Genomic DNA, 15,650 nt, shown 5'->3' with positions numbered 1-15,650 from the left:
ACACCCTGACTTGAATTTACCTTATTACCTAGAATCGGATGCATCCCGCTTGGGAGTCAGTGCAGTCCTATATCAGTACAGTGATGGACAGAAAAAGGTAATCCAGTTCGCTAGTCGGACTTTAACACCTGCTGAGTCTCGCTATAGTGTGGGTGAGGTCGAATGTCTTGCAATCGTATTCGCGGTCCGAAAATGGCGTGAATTCCTAATTGGTCAGCATGTTATTTTTATTACAGATCATAAAAATCTCAGTTGGTTGGATAAGGCCAAGCCTTGGAACACTCGTCTTCTTAGATGGTCCCTGGAATTACAGCAGCTGGAGTACGAAATACGTTTCCAGAAAGGTTCCGAGAACCTTTGTGCAGATGCGCTTTCACGCATCTTCCCTTCCAAAGAATTACCAACTAAACGTGTTCATCTTTTACAGGCTATTCAAGATAAAATCAAAAATATTTCAGTTGAAGAGTTACAGAACGCGCAAAAGGAAGATCCTGATTATTTCCCCATTATTTCTTTTTAGCAGGCGAGGAAATAAAAGAACTTCCAAGGAATTCACGCAATTGGGAAAAATTTTTCAAACTTGATAATAGTATTCTTTTATACAGAGATTTTCATTTCCCAGACTCATATAAAATTTGCATTCCCAGGTCATTAGTGAATAACGTTCTCACAGCTTATCATGACGATTTAGATCACCCGGGAGTAGACAAAACACTTCGGATAATCTCAAAATCATTTTATTGGAGCAAAATGAGATCAGATATGAAGAACCATCTAAAGGATTGTGTGAAATGTATGCAATTTAAATCCGATCACCACCCACCAGCTCGTTTCTTGTCCACTAATCCTTATTCATAACCTAGAGCTTTATTAGCCCTTGATTTTGTTAGGCCCATACCCATCAGGCAAAAATGGTGCGCGCTTCGCACTGGTTACTGTTGATGTGTTTACTCAATATTGTACAGCTTACCCCTTGAAGAACGCCACTGCTACTTCAGTTATCAAGTATTTATTTGATATATACATGCCACATTTAGGTATCGTTCGGGCAGTGCTGACAGATAACGCTGCAGTGTTTCATAGCAAAAAGTTTCTATCTAAAATGCAAGAGTCCATCATACAACACCGTATCACCCCATGAGTAACATCACAGAACACTCTAACAAAATTCTTGTATCTACTCTTAGGTTATTATGTTGTCAGCCACATAATAAATGGGCCGAAAACCTGACGCAAGCAGTTCTGTTACATAACTACTCCATCCTTGAAAGTCTTGGTGTTTCACCAGCAAGTTTGTATCTTAATATTCATTTTTCTCGTCCCATTTTTAAGCATTTTGGATTACAGGTATCTGAAGATTTTGATAAGGAAGACGGGATTAGTTGGTCTAATAAATTACTTATGGCAGACCACCGACGAAAAACCATCATAGAAAAAGGAATGCACGATGGAACGACATTCAGCAACAGCGACGACGTTTAAAACAAGGAACTTTGATTTTTCTCAAACAGCGTAACATCAGTAGTCTATTGAAAGGTGAAATATCATTTTTTTTATTTGTACCGAGGACCCCTTTTATGTATTAAGGTCATTAACAACCGTGTTTTTGAACTTTTTGACTCTTCCACAGGTGAATATTTAGGACTTCATTCGATAGACAGGACTAAGTTATGGGAACCTACCCCTGAAACCCGTGAAATTTGGATGACCTTGGCACGTCGCCAACTACCAGAAGATCTTTTGCATGACCTTAATTTGTCACCTGTTAATGAAACTCAAGAACCAATCTCTTTTTCCCCTAGTGGAGAAGTCAACTTGTCAAAATCCGAAAACGACAAGTCCGATGAGAATAATTCAACTCCTTTACAGGTTAATAACTTATCAACCACCCGTTTGTTATCTCTTTATTTAGGAGATCCTTGGTTACATTATTACCTCAATTTCACATATTGGGAGCCTACGTGTATCCCATTAATCACACCTAACCTTACCGGTGGACTACAATTACGTAGAAACTATACAGAGAGCAGGAATTACTGTAAAACAGATGTTAAGTGAAGTTCACTTCATTAAAAAAAAAGTAACCAAGACTTTGTGTGTTGATACAAATTTTCCTCCTAGGAGAGCGACGCATTTCTAAGCGATAAACATGTATTCATTTTTCCCCTTTTGCTTTTAGTTTTGGTGATGCATGGGAAAAATGAAAACGAGAACTACGCATTTCTTTTAAACTCATTTTTTGCTTCCAGCTTTTAACTGTTCAGCAAAGAGACGATAACACATTTTCTTTCTTTATTTTGATAAGATAGTCGCTGCATTTTCGAACACCTGTGTTTATGGTTACGAATAACGGGTGACACACAGCTGATTAATTCTTTTCCTCTTTTTGTCTTTGCTCCGTGTAGCACTTCATACCTCAGTCAGCTGTGCATTTGTGTTGCAAACCTTATCACTGACTTACTATCACTGACTTAGTCATTAATTTTCTTTCTTGTTTTCATTTCAGATGTTTGAAATTAGATTTTTTAGTAAATAATTAACGTATCACATACGTAGAGTAATTGCATTATCCGAAAGCAATTTGAACTAGTAGCGCAGTTCCGTATCTCAGCCAGTGGGGAGATGTTTTAGCGTTATATTTCTATCGTGTTTTATTTTTTTAAATTCTTTTTAGAATCCCTTCCCACTTTCCAAATTCTTAAACATGTTATCATACACATGACTCTCAATTAATGTTTGATTTTCTTTTCGGAATTAAAAAAAAATATCGAGATGCTTAGAATGAGAAAATTTTTAGTTGTTAGTTACGTATATATTTCTGTATTTGTAAATGAAACTTAGTATGTAATCTCATGCATAGAATATGAAACTTTACACATATAATCAATGTTAAATTTCTTTTCAGTGTTAATCTTAGATTTTCGTTTTCATTTTGAACTGTTTACTGTGATTTTGTTGAATCTCATTCACGTCATTTACCCGATTTTGACTTCATTTGAATTTCCAGGATGTGACATGATATATTTTGTTCAAAGAGGAAAGTTTAGAACGGAAAGTAGGCTAAGCCTTAAACAAGTGATAACAGGCATTTCCTTGTTGGACAAAAGTATGTGCAGGAATGTTATGTGAATAGTATATTCTCCGAACAAAGCAGTAATTTTTATTTTAGAAGGAACTATATGAACAGATATTCTGATGGTGAATGGTCGTTTTTCCCCTCATATTAATATGTATGCGGAAATATGTTTAACTCTATACTTTCTTGTAATTTCTAATTAACATTTTTTTTGTCTTCTCTAGACCACTCAACGACCGTAGGGAAACTTCTTCGGGTAGGATATTTTATGGGGATAATTATATATTTTTTTCAGGGAGGCAATATTTCCTGGAATTGCAGATCTCTTGCAAAAATGGATGTGGCTAATCCATTGGATATTCCATAGCTAACTGTATTTTCGCCATCAATCGCAAAATATAGTTTTCATTTCTCTTCTTCCTTTATGGTACCCGTAACTAAACATGCGTATTCTTAGGTTAGATTTTTTGAGTATATTTTGATGTCTAGTAACATTTCAGTGAATATTTTAATGTTTATGAACCGTAATTCTATTATGTGGATTTGTATGCTAATGTGTTGTAATGTTTTGTTTTGTTTTGTTTTTTTTTTTAATTTTGAGAAAAGTATATTTTAGTTTTAGTATGTGCTAGAAACTATTCCAATTCGATATAGATCCCGAAAAATAAACTTATTTTCTTTCTTTCCAACAGCATGAACCATAATGTTTTTAGAAAATTACATTGTCAATTATTTCGTATTCCCGATGACTTTGAAGTTTAATGTGTTAATAAAACCATTTTGAATATTTTGTAGCGAAGATGCCTAAGGAAGTTTAACTGCCGTGGTATGACATTAATGTTTCGTAGGGAATTTAATCTGGATATTTCAGACCGACCAGAAAGTTGTAATGCCGTTGACTATATTCTTGTTTGTATCTCATGTTTTTCTTTTAATAGGTCTCATGTATTTTGTCTTATAGAGACATATTTCACGATGCTACGAGAGCATTTGCATCTTGTGTATTTACACACGTTTTTCTAGGTGGAAGACGTACGCTATGTTCCAGGAAACATACGTGTATTTTACTGAATATTACTGTTGATATTTCAGTTATGTATAGAAACATTTTGTAAGTGCCTATGGTTGCAGGCCTTCCCTCGTTTCTAGTTTTGCCTCGCAAGTGTCGATGGCATATTTCGTGTGTACGTACGTGTAGTATTACACATTTTCCCACCTATAGTTTTGGTCAATTCATGGCGTAATGACCATTTATTTTCAGGAATGTTTGGACTAGAAAGTGAACTTCCTTGACTTAGACCTTTGAGAAACTTGGATCAACACCGTATAGTTTTCAACGCTTTATTAATAAATTTCTTGCAGATAATACCCACCTATTTTGGTAACTCTACAATGTTTACGTTTCTGGAAGTGAACAACAACCATTATTCTAGGCCTAAGCTAATAATAACTTTGTTTCAGAATGAATCATTTGTTACATTGAGCATTATCGAATTAAAGTCTCGATTTTTTCAAGACGAGCAGAGTCATTTTGACCATGTGGCGTGCCAGATTTTCTTCATACATGTCAACGAAATCACGATCTTTTTCTTGATATATAGAATCATGCTTATTTCGTGGAATCACTATGAACGTCATCTTTGACACTTTAGTTTATTTTTTATATTTGAAAAAACGATTTTTCGTTTTTTTCTGCCAAACAACACGAGGCACAGTTAAGAAAAAGAAAAAAAGAACATGCAGGTGTAAATCTTATTTTCTTTACATATTGTCAGTTTATCATGTGTTTACATTTTCATTCATTTTACTTTTTCAATGATTTTCGTATTTTTTTAAATATATTATAGTATTATTGAAACTTTGACAATAATTTTAATATTTTAGTACGTTTAACATGTTTGCTATTTGCATATTCATTCATATTCTAATATTTTAAATACAGCTATTTTTAAAAAAGGAGACATTTACTAACTTCTATTGCAATGTTTGATGATTCTTTAAGTCGATATTTTCTTGAATAGTTATTGAGTGTGCATATTTACTTCGTATTACATAAAATAAAGTGATCGAAACGGAACACTTAAACATTTTATGAAAAGTATTTGTGTATTAAAAATGAACAATTAAATAGCCCTATAATATATTTACTCCATATTATACAAAATAAAGATATTGAAACAGAACACTTAAACATTTTACGAAAAATTATATGTGTTTAAAAAAATATCATACAGGTGTTATAACCATACCTCGTTTCTCACACCAGTGTTTAAAAGACTCCCCTTCTCCCCTCATCAACTCATCGTTGGAGAATCATGGAGGACATTTAACACAGAAAGACAGCATGGTTTCAACATGTGAAGAAATGGAGGATAAGGAAACCCAATCGCACCAATTGTTCAAGAGGATCTTATTACTTCATGGAACACTTGGATTGGACACTGCTCATGCAGGAACCTCATCATGTTATAGTGAGTGAACAAGCTCTTTAACTATTTTAAATAGCCCTTTTTCAGGTGAAAAACCATTCATCGTTTATGCACGTAAGTCTCACACCATATGACAGTGTTGCCAACTAATTTTTAATCTCAGGTGAAAAACCTAATTTTATTCATATTTCGTCATACGGCCAAGGGGTTCTCAACCTGTCACGTGTGCACTTGACAGGTCGTTCCACTTTCAGACCCCATATATAACCGCTACCAGGTTATAGAAGGATTTTTTGTGGACACTCTGTATATTTCCTAAAGACAGTGATTATTATTTTCAATTTCTACTTTATTCTGCGACGCATATAAGTTCTTTCTTTGGTGGGAATTGCTTCTTTCCCACACAACTGGACAAAGAAGTCTTTCATCATTTTTTCATACATATATATTTAAAACATTGCTTTTACTGAGAACATTTCAGTTAGTGACTAACCATTTCAGTGTTTCTCCCTGACTTATTATATGCACAGTATATATTCTATAGTAATTGGGAACTGAATTAAGTGCTTTCTTTAATCACTTATGGAAACATTACAATAGATTAGAGAAATACGGGCTGACCAGATGTCCCAGTGGCCAAAGTGGCACCAGCCTCACAGCTTTTGCTGCTCGTTATCTGTGCTTTCTCACGCCAGTGTTATCGCCGTGTCTAGTGCATTATAGGCAGTTGACTAAAATTAACATAAATTGTTTTCTATATTCTGTTTGTCTGTGTATACAGGTGAGTTAACTGAGTGATTTTTGAAATGAACTGCCAACACTTTTCCGTTGACCATTGCAACCCGTAGCTTGATTTTTGATGCTCAGGGAGTTAGACTCTAGGTCTGGAAGCCGTAACCCGCGCATGTTATGTCGAGCTTCAGATATGACTTTTTGTAAAGGGGCACAAGCTATTTAGCCGGTGAAGAACGATTTCTTACGGCTAGCCCCAACTAGTGAAGTCCCAGGTTCATAAACCTAGTCCGCTAAAAAGTTATATACGCGACCTCCAATATCAGCATTTAAATATGGAGACCTTCATTTCGTTTATTTGCTGAAGATTCACCCTTACGCTGCAGAACTGTTCTGTGTAACATCTGGATTCATCGTGGAACGATCCAGACAACTTTTCCTCAGTGCTAATCCCCCAAGTGTGTCAATGGTGTGAGAGAAGCATTTACAGTGAAATCCGAATCATAATTTTATATATTTAAAGGGCTATCGCGCACTGAAAAGTTAAAGCGTGATTTCAGTGACGAAAATTATTTTACTTATTCAGTGTCCAGTGTTGTGTTCATTCATCTTCGCTAATTTTTTAAAATAGTGTTTTAATAAATAAGTATAGTGTCATTTAATCCAGTGTGTTTTCGTTGTTTGCATGAGTGATGTTTGTGTGCGTTATGGTCTGGATGACCATCTGATCGTCCGTCAGGTTTTCGAGACGAGACACCCGAACCTCTCGGCACCTAATGCTCATCTCATTATTGAGACCCACGAGTGATTTGGAAACAGTTTGTAACCTTTTCTTGGAGAGGTCCTTCATCGTCCTGTCCAGGTAAGTTAAAGTATCAGGAAGATACTTTTTGGCAGTACCACGAGCCACGGACAGCGACCATATTACACGGATTGGTTACAAATAAATGTTTGCCCGAACAGTGACCCGAACTCAGGACGGTTACAACGGTATATTTCACATTTTTTCATTTATATACGTGAAAAAAAACATTCACAATGCGTTTTCCCAACTACAAGAAACCGTGATGCTGGCGGTCCTTCAGACATCCGACATTGCGCCAAATGATTCCGTGTACACTGTGACCAAATTTCAGCAAATCATAAAATCAGAATATATCTCAAAATTCGGTTGAATGCGTGTCTGGCAATTTCACCCTACATCAAATATTCTGTACACCAATTGAACATTAATGAAATATGCGTGTTTTGATTACGTATTCGTGACTTTCTTTACCGTGATTCGGACCACCATCCACAATTTCTCGAATTCGAAATACTGCCTCTTATTTTTTTGCTGATTTTGTACAGCACTAGCTCTGAAACTATACACATGATTTTTTTCTCTTATTTTGTTGTAAGGAATCAGCCCTTACAATTTGTCAGTATACAAAATTAACACTCTGTATATACACTATGGGCCAAAAAAGTGTCTATATAAATTTTCGCTCTAAATTTAAACTACGTAATGAAAGTGATTTTACGATACAATAGATACATCAACTAAAATCTGGTCACTAGAGGGTTCCAATATCAGGTTAACTTGCTTGCGTTCGGTTTAAGATAGAAAGAGAATGTGTAGGGTTTTTTCAGATACCGAACCCCTAATTTAGTTCAGATTTGTTTGAAAAGAGACACTACATTGCACTTTTCAGAATAACCATACATATATTGGAAAAGTGTAAATGGTTTCGTTTTATCTTAAGGTATTATGAATCTGGTGTTTCATTCTTGAATGGAGTTACGATTCTTCATATTTATTTCTCTCTATATTTTTGTTATAACACTTTAATGAGCAATAGAAAATACAATTGTTTTTTTTATTCGAATTGGTTTCCGTTAACCGCTTGAAAATGAAATAAAGTAAAATATATGCGTTTAATGTCCCACGATTATGTTTGTTAGGTTGAGGAAGACCGTGCTAAAAGCAAGTGATTTATCTTGAATTATTTGGTGTAATTAGAAGATGGAGGTAAGTGGGACAGTCGCGAAGAGCCCCATGCACAGGATGTCCATCTCTAGCTTACTTGGATTGCGAAAGAACCAGGTGTCCCAACTATAAGATAGTTCAGTGGTTGCGATCCAGGGTTCGATTCCCGATGGATCCGGCTTTGAAATTTTAAATGTTCCGAAAGATGTTTAATGGTTTCGTTCTAGGCTAAAGTATTATGAATCTGTTGCTTCACTTTTAAATGAAATTACTATTCTCCATGTTAAGGTCCCCATATATTTTTTTTGTGAGAAAGCGTTAATGAACAATAGAAAACACATCTGTTTCTCGGTTCGGCTAGGTTTGGATTAAACGGTAGAAAATGAAATCTTTGCGTTTATTGACCCACAACTATGCCTGCTACGTTGTGGGAAACAATAATAAAAGCAAGGAAATGATGATAGACGAATTGGTGGAACGAAAATGTGGGAGAAAATGGGAGAGTTCCTAGAAAACACGAGAGCACAATATTGTCCGTCTAAAGCTTACTTGTTTTGGGAACGAACCAAGTACCGCATCTTTTTGATAGTTCAGTATTCGTGTTCCTGCCTTCAACTTCCTGTAGGTGAGCCTTTGATATTTTTTATGTCTTTGATGTGTCTGTGTTAGTGTCCCTATCGTTCAAGATTGAGTTGAGTTTATTTTAGTTTAGCGTCCCTTTCAGCAGCCAGGCTATATGAGGCGTGGACCTACTGATTAACGTGGAATCCGAACCACCTGAGCTCCCGCCGGCGATCGAACCCGGGTCTCCCACCCCAAAGGCGCGTACGCTATCCACATAGCCACGAAGGAGCTCTCTTTCAAAATTACTGAAAATAACAGTGAAACCTGTATAACAGATATGTATGATAGAGGCACGTTACGTACATACTTCGGGGGATTTAAAAAAATTGGTCTGAAGAACCAGTTTCCAGATAAGGGTTAGAATCACTGTTGACACCACTTTCTTCCTCATCTTCTGCTTGTTTCTGTTTCTTTCCTAAATTTAAATTTAAATTCACTTGACTTTAGTATTTATTATAATCGAAATGAGAGTGTTTCATCGATAATAAACTATTGGAATCGTAAAATATTGGAATCCAGTGCAGTTTGCAACATACACGAGTGTTTGTTAACTCTCACTTAACAGAGTGTTTGGTTGAGCACTCGTTTCGTAATGTAAGGTTCTTGGGTTGGACTCCAAATGAAGAATAAAATAATTTTTATCATTTACAATGTTGTTACTTCTTCTGTATAATAACATGAAAATTATTGATTTTTTCTCCGTCTCCCAAGTTAGAGCTAAAACGATTGCTTCACTCGAAAAATACCGACATCATGAAGTCACGTGTATACTTTCTTGATTCGTTACTGTCTGAGTACTTAATGTATCTATGAATACAAAATGGTCATCATGAATACAACCAATCATGAAACCAATTCATGAATACAAAATTGTCATTCTTAGGGCCTAGTATGAATCATAATTGTGCTGAAACTTCATTATTTCATTGTGGAACTATTTCAAACTTCCACGATTACTAGAAATAATAATAATGTTTGCGTTCAATATGTCCAGCATGGCAAAACCTAAATAAAATTTTGGATTGCGGGGAGGGTTGGCCCTACCTCCAAGACGTACCTCTACAAATACCCAAATTTTAAACGAAGGTCTTCCACTAAAGTTTCCTGTAGAAAGTATTCTACTTACAAAGTATTGTATTTGTTTAAAGAAAGTGACTTTAATAAAGGTAACTGAATATCATTTAACTGTAAGTCCTATCATGAACCAACTTTCAGCATATGTGGAGACAATTATCATGTTACGTTTCTGCTTTTAATGGTATGATATGAGTGATAATAAGCTCCCAACGTTTAATCTTAATAATATAATAATATTTATTATAATAATAATTATTATTCTCATATTAGTGTCATTATTATTCATGAAGGTTTGGTAGTTAAAGTATTTATATATCCGGGTATTCAAAATCTAGAAATAACAAAACGTGTGTCGTCGAGAAACAATCGTCACTAAAAATCCGGAAATAAACAAAATCGCCAAACGCTGATTCGATCGAAATACCTCTAAAATATTGGTAGAGTGCTTTGACCATTTAACTACTATAACTGCGCTGTAACTGGTTCGTCTTTAGGCTGTTTACTGTTGGTTTCTTTGCCTCCGAATACAAAGTTTTAATCCTATTTCTTCGTTTCAAAACGTTTTTCGTATTTCCTTTTTCATGGTAAAGTCAACGATCTTCGGTACAGGTTATATTAATAACTGGAGCTGTTGTCAAACATTTGGTTCACAAATATGCTTCTCCTCGACACCAAACTACAGATATGACTGATCTATTTATTACACTCTACATTTGTTTGGAAGCAGTAGCAATTACCTGATCAAAGAGTTCTATCCGGAACTATACAAAATATTTTTTTTGGAATTCATTTCAAAAGACCATACTGATTAGGATTGTGGTAGAAGGAAGATTAGGCCTACAAAAGAGGAATTAAAAGGACATAATTGCAGGGATATTACGTTACCAGTACAAAGCAAACATTTTTATTGTGGTTAATTCTGTGCCCAATACTGAAATGGCTCTTTCAATTATTGTCACCTAGTATGACCGCTACTAAAAAGGTATTCATTTCTATATTTTAATAGTTGTCACACACTACAGCTCATGTCTACAACAATTCAAGCATTAAAACAAATATAGTGTTGGAAAAAGTTTTTCATTCAACCTACGCGTGTACCTCACTTAATTTCTAAAAGGATCAAGTCAAAATAAAAAACTTCATATTTTATTTTTATATTTTAGGCTCACACTCCGAATATGCTAAACCTTTGTGATGTTTTTCGGGCAAAATATTTATATCATATAGTGTTTTCAGCAGTTATCACACAATGAAGTATGCAAAGTAATCGTACAATTAATAACTTTTCTTTCGATTTTAATGCTTTAGTTTCTCTGAGTTTCAAGCATTATTGCCAATTAATTTCTTTTCACGCTAAATATAGTAGATATGAATTGTGTGTATTTTAATATTGCTAGCTATATCGTGAGCGAATTCTATTCTGAATCAAGAACACATGGTTACTTCCCTATAGATGTTTTCGCGGTTTGCGTTCGATGGTTAGGTTGTATATTTGCATTTCTTGGTACCTTATATAACACATTAGTTTATACAATAAAATCAATCAATTAGGTAGCAATTATTGTTAATATCATATGTGGGCAGACACATATTTGATTAAGATGCTTTGCCTTGAAGCATCGTTCTTCGTTTGGTACATCATGCTTGATAGTAATAATATCAGAGATAAATAATTTAAATAATCAACTAATTTGTGGTATTCTTCTATTTGAATAGTGTGCTTATAATTTACCTGAGAATGAACAATTAAGATAGCATACAAACCTTGCCTATTCATAGTTATTTTCCTCAAATAAAAGGACAAGATTCCCCTCACTTATATGGTTACGTTTCTACGCACCATGGTTATGTTTATGAACATATTAAATAAATAGGTTTATTCTTGATATTAGCTAATATAGTCAGTTCTACAGAAATACATTTATATTTCAATCGACGATATAATAATTATACTTAAAGACCTACCGAAATATTTAAAAGGCAACTAAATGTTACACTTTAATGTTACTTATTATGTATATAATGTAAAACCTCGCGGATATCTATCTATCTATCTATATCTATCTATCTATCTATCTATCTATCTATCTATCTATCTATATATATATATATATATATATATATATATATATATATATATATATATATATATATATGTATATTGAAACAATATAGTTATTCACCACTTAAGTGAAGTTTTCAGTTTCAGCGTATGTCGATTTCAGATTAAATGTTTCTTGATGTATTGTTTATTTCTAAATAGAGTGGTATAGTATTATTTTAAGAAATATACAAAGCAGTTTTGAATAAATGCATACAAAATCTTACAATTATTAGCCACTTTCTACAGTAACATCCTTTTTAAATCCATTTTTTAGGCCTGTGGTTATTAGCATTTTTCAATGCAAGAGTTGCAGAAGCTACATTTTTGTAGGCCATACTTACATGTTATACCCTTTTATGCTTTATTATAAAAATCACGTTATTATAAACATGTAAGTAACCAAATCCCAACTAATAAAACTATAACCTAACATATTTTCATTCCACGGAAGGTTTATGTCAAACTAAATTAGCAAAAAGTGAAAAATTTTTGATGTTACTGATTATTAATAATAGATTTAAAATTAAATATAGTTTTCGAACAAATGCCAATTGACAATTCTTTTAGTGAAATCGCTCTTACATACATGGGCTTTAACCAAGGAGTATAGATTTTTATTTGAAGTGGATACAAGATCTGGAACATCTTGTACATCATCCAAGTCTTCTTACATATCACGTGAATGTTTTTCATGTTAGTAGGTCTGGCATAGAAATCCATCACCATTACGTTAATCAGTGATATGAAAACCATGATCTTTCGGAATTCGCATTATGTTGTAAACCCTTAATGTAGAATCATTTTGACGTATGATTAGCGTCATATTAACTACTTCAGGAAACATAAGTTATTCGAATGCTTTAGTATTGTACTACTACCGCGTAAAAGCGACTCTGCATGAGGCTCTTCGACAGTAATTACAGTTACTCGTTTCGGGTGTCGTCAGTGTCAATTACATCAAAATTACATATATAAAATATAACATTATATTCTAACTTTACGAACAGTTTGTCTACCTAAAACTAAGTTTATTTCAGCAGTCCTTTTTACTTTCTGTCCACTGTCACTGTTTCTCCACCGGAGCCATTATTTTTTCCTTCTTATAAACGTATTTCCTTCTTGTAAATGTCTTCTCAAATTCTTTATTTTTTTTGAGTAAGCCGTTTCTTCTGAAGGAATTCTTGATATTATTTAGATGCAACAGCATAAGGAAGTCTTTCTATATGTTTCTTTTAATTTGGAGGGGGAGATTTCAGGTCACTGAATGAAACTATCTAAATTAGAAGTTGGCATATTTTGTCGAACACGATGATTTAGAATTTTGCACTGGTTCACCATTTGTAGAATCTATATTTATTTTGTAGTTCCGAATGATTACGATTCTCATCTACATCTCTATTATTTCCTACTTTTCCAGCTTCGTTACATATATTGCGCCACTGAACTTTACCTTAAGTATCATTTGAAGAGCAAGGGTATCACGGTCTATAGAAAAATAACTAGAGTTTTTATGTTTATCCTTTTCTGAAGCAAAACCACAAATGTTACAAAATCAAGAATTCTGAATTACAGTCACTATCACAAGAATATTCGTTTAGTTTGTCAAATGACTGCAACCGTTTAAACCGAACGCTTTGTAAGGGAGCCCTAATGAAATTTCGGATGTACATATTTGAATAAAGTAACAAGACATTTAGATAGTCTACATCATCTGGGTTAAATGATTAAAACCACAAGCTTAAAAATCCCTTCTCGTATGTTTCAGTTTTATGGAAGACCAAATTGATCCCTGAAAGGCTGAAACTAATGAATATTTTGTAAGCACTTCATCAGGGTGTTTAGTTAGTCACTTTCTCACTGCATTATGCCAATATATTTTGATGGGTCGAACATCCCAACGTTAGCTTGCTGCAGAATTCTGGTTGCGTTTGGGTGGATCACTGTAATCTCATAGAACAGCAGTGTACATATAATACTTAGCTAATAAGTCAGGTCCATCTCCATCAAGGAACAAACGTATGGGATATTTTAAATTCTTTTCTACTAAAAAGGGATAAAGCATGTTTCTTCTATCATCGTAAAAGCTCCAGTCGTCATCAAATGATAGTTGCTTCGTTCTTATTACCAAGAAAGCGGAACTGATTCAGTCATCTTTTGTAGGATTCATTTGTAGGGATAAACTCTAAGAGGGGATCGCAAGACTATTAGCAGAAAACGTGAACAATACCGTGATTTGTTCTATTGAGGATCCTTCTTCGTTAGAATATACATTTTAGCTGACTTTGCAGAAAGAATAGTTCCAGATGCTGGGATTACCTCAAAACCTGTTTCATCATCGGTCCAGACTCTCGAGGATCGTCTAATCTATCTCCTACATTTTTCTATTTAAAAATATATGAACCATTTTTGTATATTATCCTCACTTAAACACTTGTAGAATTGACGAAGACGCTTGTTCATTCACTTATATTTGGGTGGCGTTTCATAAAACTCTGTAAAACATTAAACGTAAAGATAATTAGGTGATGGATACATTTGCTACAAATAAACATAGCATTACATTCGAAACATTCTGATGAAAGCACGAGACATTGCTATATGATAAATATCTTTTTGCCTCTAAAAACAATAATTTGTAAAATAATACACGTTTTATATTTATCTATTCTCCCTAAGAAAAACAATACTTTATACAACATTTTAAATGTTATGGCGTTATTTTAGAATCTGTATTAGAATTAGACTATGGAAATCAACTTCTAGCCCTACTTACAGTATATCATTGTCAATATAAAACTTTGAGACTTGAACACCACAATCCAAAATGCCCAGGTAGAGATGACAGTAATAATCGAGATAGTGGGGAGATATAAAGGTGGACAATCTTTAAGGTTTTAATTGTTATCCTATACACTAAAATAGAAATATGTCATAAAGTTTTCTTAGTTAGCTAATGTATTTTCCCCTTCCATTGTCAGTACAGGTGATGCGCCAACGATATCTTTGTATCCAGGTTATTCCTTTTAAGCTGAAGAGTTGCTCTTTTAACTCTATACCTTTTCACAGCTGCCCGCAAGGAAACAACTTCATTTATACAGTTTTTGAAGTGAGTTTTTTTTAGACCTGTAGATGAATATTTTGGTCTTTTTGACATTTGAATTGAGTGTTCAATGACCTAAAAATGGTATTAGCAATATTGGTTAATAGAATAATTCATTACAATATTTACAAAATTGTAAAACCATTATGAGGTGATATAAATATTTGAAGTTCTTAGCCAGTCTAATAACAGGCATTAGCTACCTCGGCTATTAACTGTACAGATGCATCATATGAACGCTAGAAAACAAAACGTAAAGTTGATTTTCCAATAAAACATAAGTATATAATTCGTATTAAAGGATAGATCTTTAGTGGCATAGATGGCTAATTACTGTATAGGAACTAAATTGCGACTCGAGTTAATTTCCACCTTCTTATAAATGCCAAAAGAAACAAAATATAACGTAAAAGTACATGATTTATTAATATTACCCCTCTTCAACTTGATTCTTAAAAATGGTGAGATAATCGACAATAATTCATGAATTACTCAAGGACAGAAAACATACAATTCCTTATAAAATCCATTAGATCTGC

This window comes from Thermobia domestica, chromosome 3 (genome assembly GCF_964235325.1).
Source record: "Thermobia domestica chromosome 3, izTheDome1.hap1.1, whole genome shotgun sequence".
Lineage (NCBI taxonomy): Eukaryota > Metazoa > Arthropoda > Insecta > Zygentoma > Lepismatidae > Thermobia > Thermobia domestica.
Note: the sequence above shows the minus strand (reverse complement) of the source record.